The sequence below is a fragment of the Pezoporus occidentalis genome, unplaced genomic scaffold (genome assembly GCF_034315485.1).
Source record: "Pezoporus occidentalis ecotype Australia unplaced genomic scaffold, CSIRO_AGI_Poc_V1 ctg114, whole genome shotgun sequence".
Classification (NCBI taxonomy): domain Eukaryota; kingdom Metazoa; phylum Chordata; class Aves; order Psittaciformes; family Psittacidae; genus Pezoporus; species Pezoporus occidentalis.
In genome coordinates this window covers 1,612,232-1,617,694 of record NW_026912929.1, presented here as the reverse complement: position 1 = coordinate 1,617,694, position 5,463 = coordinate 1,612,232, and the positions used below count along the sequence as shown (strand labels likewise).

General features: G+C 50.3%; 1 non-coding gene across 1 annotated transcript; it reads right to left on the bottom strand.

The window, feature by feature from the left end:
- Positions 1-3,365: 3,365 nt before the first annotated feature.
- TRNAL-UAA (transfer RNA leucine (anticodon UAA)) lies at positions 3,366-3,448 on the bottom strand. Its single transcript has one exon. It is a non-coding gene; the product is annotated as a tRNA-Leu (tRNA).
- Between the last annotated feature and the right edge of the window lie 2,015 nt (positions 3,449-5,463).

Here is a 5,463-nt window from a genome sequence, read left to right as displayed (position 1 = left end):
TAAATATATCTCCATATCTCCATGGATGATACAGCCCAGAAACTCCCTGCTTCTTCTCAACCATCACCTCTCCAACAGGTCCCTCCATCTTTTCCAATCTAGTTGATCCTATGATCTCCAAAAGGCTGCCCAGCTGCCTTCATCATGCCCTGGACTCTGAAACCTTTGAAAGGCTTCCTCAGCAGCCCCATGCATACATCTGATCCTAGAGGACTGCCCAGTGCCATCCAAAATGCAGAAGGAGCATCCTTTAGGGCAGTGCCTGAGCCTGGTTTTCAAACTCACTAAGGGAAGGGAAACAGCATACAATTGGGAGATAGAAAATCACCACATATTTGAGATACTACTGAGTAGTAGTATGGGGGATATCTGTCCCTCTCAGGCTGTTTTCTGAGATCCTGCCATCACAAGAGGCAAATACCCCTCAATACATTACCAGGCCAACAACCCACACAGCCCCCTTGTGCCATGGCACAGCCCATAATTTAAACACACAGTCTGCAGTCTGTCTCCCTCTAATTGGGACACCTCTGATTTGTATCCTCACCTACATTTGCCACTGAGCTCCACTGATGCTGAAGTGCAAACCCAGACATGGGATAAAACCATCACCAAATGATGGGACAAGGCACTGGACCCAGGCCAGCTTTGTGCTGTCAAAGGGCTCAGGGGTCCTCCTGTGGTCCAAAAGCCACCGATGCTCTATGAAGCACCCAGGTAGCCCATGGCACTGTTCACAATGAGTGGCTGGGGCACAGGCACCAGCTCTCTTTACCCACCAACCACCAATCCTAACAGTAGTATTGCAGGAGTAAAACAATAACATTTTGTTGGTCTCCTAAGCAGTCAGCTCATTTTAGCACTCTGCCTCCAAGTGCTAGATAATAACAGGATACAAGCGAGGCGGTAGCTTTCTGCATCCAAAACAGTGTGGGTGCATCTGTGATTGATTGTAAAAGAATTGAGAGTTGCTGCTCCAGACTCCCAATCCTGGAAATGGGGTGGCTGGAGGTGGTCGTATGAGCTGTAGGATATAGGGATTTCCCAGGGCAAGCTGGACTAACCCTGGTGCCCGTGCACTGGCTTTGACCCACATCCTCCGAAGCCCAGGTTCCCTGTTCACAAAACAGTCTGTGTTATTCTAGGACTGTTTTGCTTTTACCCAAGTACTTGATTTATTTTGAGCACAAATGTCCCAAGATCTAATCTGAGATCTGCAAGCAGGAGCATGCAGCAAAATGGCACTTAGAGAGATCCCCCAAAACCATTTTATTGAGATTAAACAAGGCAGTTATTGTGTTTTAATACAGGAATTGATTATTACAAGCACGCGAATTGAGCGTAACAGCTTAGATTTGTATCTATTCCATCACTGTTAATCTTTGATAAATATGTTTTTAATAATCTCTAGGTATTTATTGAACGTAAAACTGTCTGGTGAAATTGAGGGGAAGATTGCTAAATACACTTATTGTACACTGCTGCAACACGAATCCATTATTAAAAACCTTTCACTGAGGTTTACTTTTAACCACGACATAACAGATACACACACTGCATAGTTAATCTAGAATAAACGTATTTGCAATAAACTATTGATATTTAACTTGCAGTAACCATCCTAATAAATATGATACATGGCAATGGCTATTGGGCAAGCTGCTCTTTTTAGCTCTGTTAAACACTTGGGGGATGTGGGGAGAAGGAGGAAAGCTGTGGCCCAGTAGAAGGCAGTTTATTTATCTGCCCTCATCACCCCCAGCCACTGGGCTCATTGCTATTTCAGTCCCCAAACCTCCATGTTCTTACATGGATCTGCCATTTGATCTCTGTCCTGAGTCATATTAACATTGCCCCCAGCCCCCTGTGTGACCCCAGCAGGCTGGTAACTCAGTTCCTGCTGCCCTCACATGATGCTTTGTCTGCCCAAAGGTTTTACAAAGTGGATAAACATCCCAAGGGATGAGGAACAAACCAGAGCTGGTATCCCTGGAATGGGAAACCCACCAGCCTTGTGCATTCATGTTTCAGCTGGGAAGCTCAAATGAGATTTCAGGTTTGAACTCAACAGAGGCCACTGAGTGCCTTTGACACATGAAGTAGACAGGAATCAGGCTCCAAGTCATCAGAGGCAAACACCTGACCCACAGTGCTGCTTAAACCCCCTGGGATACTCTCAGAGATGCATTTGTCATTCTTTGCATCTCTTAATGACTGAGGTTAGTTGCAATGAGCCAGCTCTAGCAGAGATGCACAACATTTCACTCCCAGCGCTAAGCAAATGGGAGAGGAGCAGAGTAATTCCTCCCATGTCCTCTCCTCTGGGTCCTGCCCCATTTGTTACACGGCCACTTGTCCAGGCCCTGTAATCCTTCCCTGTAAGCCACTGCTTGATTCCCATATATCAGAGAGAGCCAAAGAGCTTAACATGCAACTTCTAATTGAGCTGTATCATCTGCCACAAACATGAAATTAACAGCCCTACATCATAATCATAAATTCATACATAACCCCCTGCACCAGCAAATAACTCTTTGCAGTGATGCCACAATGGAAAGCTGATTTGCAAGAAGCGCACGCTACCCGGGAATCCTAATTAACCAAATTAACACCATCACTTCAAATCATGTCCCAGCAGTAGGACATTTCTGATTGGCCTCAGGCTGGAGTAAAGCAGCCAAATGAAAACCTGACAGCATCTCCATGGGTCCAGCGAGCTAATCCTTTACTGAGGGGAATAGCTGGTGTCCATCCATGAGCACCACCCCAAGACAGACTGCGGCATAGCGATGCTTTGCAGGTTCTTCATGGACTTCCCAAACTCAACCGGGAAGCCCTTCCCACCATGCTGGCTTGCTCCAGGGGGTTGTGACATTGACAGATCCCTGTGCAAGTGCCAAAGACCAAGTGATGGGTCATGGAGCAGAGGTGGCAACAGGAGCAGCCTCCATAAACCCCAGCCCCATCTCCCTGGCCCCACTGGTTTGCACTGGTTTCTGTTTGTGACTTGAGCTGTTTAGAGCTCAACACCTTGTTTTTCCCCCTTCAGGGTAGTCAGTTTTTCCTATTTCTGCCGTGGGAAAACAGGTTGCTATTTTGGGAGCATGTGGGATTCAAGCCCACAACTGTCTCAGCACTCCCTGCATGGAAGATGATATCCATTACCCGTGTGCCAAAGGGACTGGCTCATGTCTCTCCACACATTCATTCAAAGCGGGGTGGCTCAGTCCCACCAAGCTCCTCATGCTGGGACATAGAATGTGTGGGGATTGAATGGCACAGGGCCTGGAGCTCCCATCCCTGCTCTAAACTGATGCTCTAAAAGCTGTGGTGGGAGCTGTGGAACAAGAGAAAAAGGAGGCTCCTACCAGAAGTGGGGTTCGAACCCACGCGGGCATGTGCCCATTGGATCTTAAGTCCAACGCCTTCACCACTCGGCCATCCTGGTGGGCTGTAAGCCCTGCTCTGACCCACCAGCTCCTGCCCTGGAGGGTACCCACCTCGCTGAGCAACCCAGCTCCCAACCACAGACCCTTCCCTAACCCACCAACACCTTTCCCTCCTCACTGCTGTCTCTAATATCCCCACTAAACCAGTGGAGCATCGCACTGGGAAGCAGCAGCTCTCATGGGCCACGCACAGCCCCTGTGTACCACACATAGTACAGGTGATAACACCACCAGAGACCCTGGTGCCTGAGGACATCTCTGGAGGGTCTCAGCCTGACCCTGCTGCATGCCCTGGGGAGCAGCTCTGACAGCAGTCAGCCAGACACACCACATGGTTAAATCACAGTCCTTGCTCTTCAAGTCCCACTGCTCACTCCTCCAGTCTGCATCTGGGGTTCTCCCAAGGCACTGCAGTGGGGCAAGAGAACCTTTCTTTCTCCTTGGGATGAGGTGCAGCTTTTACTCTGCCATCTGGGGAAAACTAAAAGTAAAACCACACAGAAAACCTCTGTTGAACCACGTAGGATTCAAACCCATAGCCCCCAGGTGCCTCTGCGCAGGAGGGCTTTAGCCCTTAAGCCACAGGGGCCTGATAACTTGTGTCTCTGATTCCAACCACCCTCACTCTTTCCAACCCAGCACCTTCACACAGAGATGCTGCCACACAGAAAACCTGCACAGGCCCTTTCACCAGAGCATCCTGTCTGTGCTGACCCTGTCCTGGCAATTCCCTCCTCACTTCCCCAGGGACTGCTCATGACTGTGCCCTGGGGTAGATGAGCTGCGTATAGGACTTGTGCTTGGCTGCTGCAGAGGAGGGAGACACTGAGAAGTAAAAAGGTCCCGAAAGAGGGTGGAAGAGAGCTCCTCAGTGAGGAGGGGTCACCCCAGTCTCCAGAGATAATATATGAGTGCTAGGAAGCAAGGCAGAACCCCATGGGAGGATGCTGCAAGTCCTCAGCTTAGCAGAGGACTGGATCAACCTATTCCCATGCAAAAAACACTGCCAGGAGGAAAACTCCCCTCCTTAAGCGCCAGGAGGGGACAACACCTTCCCCTGCTTCCCTTATCCCTTTGCATCACAGCCCCGGCATCCTGCCGTGCGGGTCCGTGTGCGCAGAGTGGCAGCGCAGCATCCCTGGATGCCTCCAGCATTAATACCCGATGAAGCCCTGCTCACCAAGGGTGCTGTGCACACCAGCTCCCTAGGAATCTGCTCCTAATGAGCAACTTCAAAGCATTAATGGGCTTGCAAAGCTCTCTGCTTCGTTTACAGAGCCGGACCCCGCACGCTTGGCATTAAGGCAGGGGTCACCCGTCAGGAGGAGAGAACGCGTGTGCATGTTGGTGAATATAATGTGTTTGTCATCCTCTGAAGAAGCAAAGATTAATCGTGCCCTCTCTGAAAGGAAGCTTTTATACCACATCTGCTCTTCACAGCATGGAGAGAAGGGACCTGCCCACAAGGATGCCCATGACCCATGCTGCTCAGATCCCCATAGCCCAGCTTTGAAGTTAACATCCCACCTTAACCCTTTGGGTCCAGGCTGGGAAATGCTACTTGAATTGGCAGCCTCAGGGATGAATAATGTGGTGGAATTTCACTCCAGCACAGATTGAAGGCATGCATGGAGGGACTGGCATGGATGTGTGAGAGAGCAGGCTTGACTGATGTTTCCTGCTCTGTGGGATCCTCCCAGCACAGCATGGGAAGGAAGTGCTGGCCCAGAACAGCACAATGCATCTGCTGCCCTCCCCAGGGACCACTCTCTCCCAGCCACAACCCCCTCCAAGCATCGCTGAGCTCACCATAAATCTCTCTGTGCTGAAACAACCTCCAGTGCCTGGCGGACAGCCTGGATGCACCCATTTGAGGAGCTGAGCCCATCCATCCCACGGGGCTAGGAGGTGGCCACGCAAACCAACTGTGCTGAGGGTGGTCATTGCACCGCTGCTGCTGAACCTTCAGGACAATGACCATGTGCATTCGACCCACTGGCACGGGGGCTCAGCT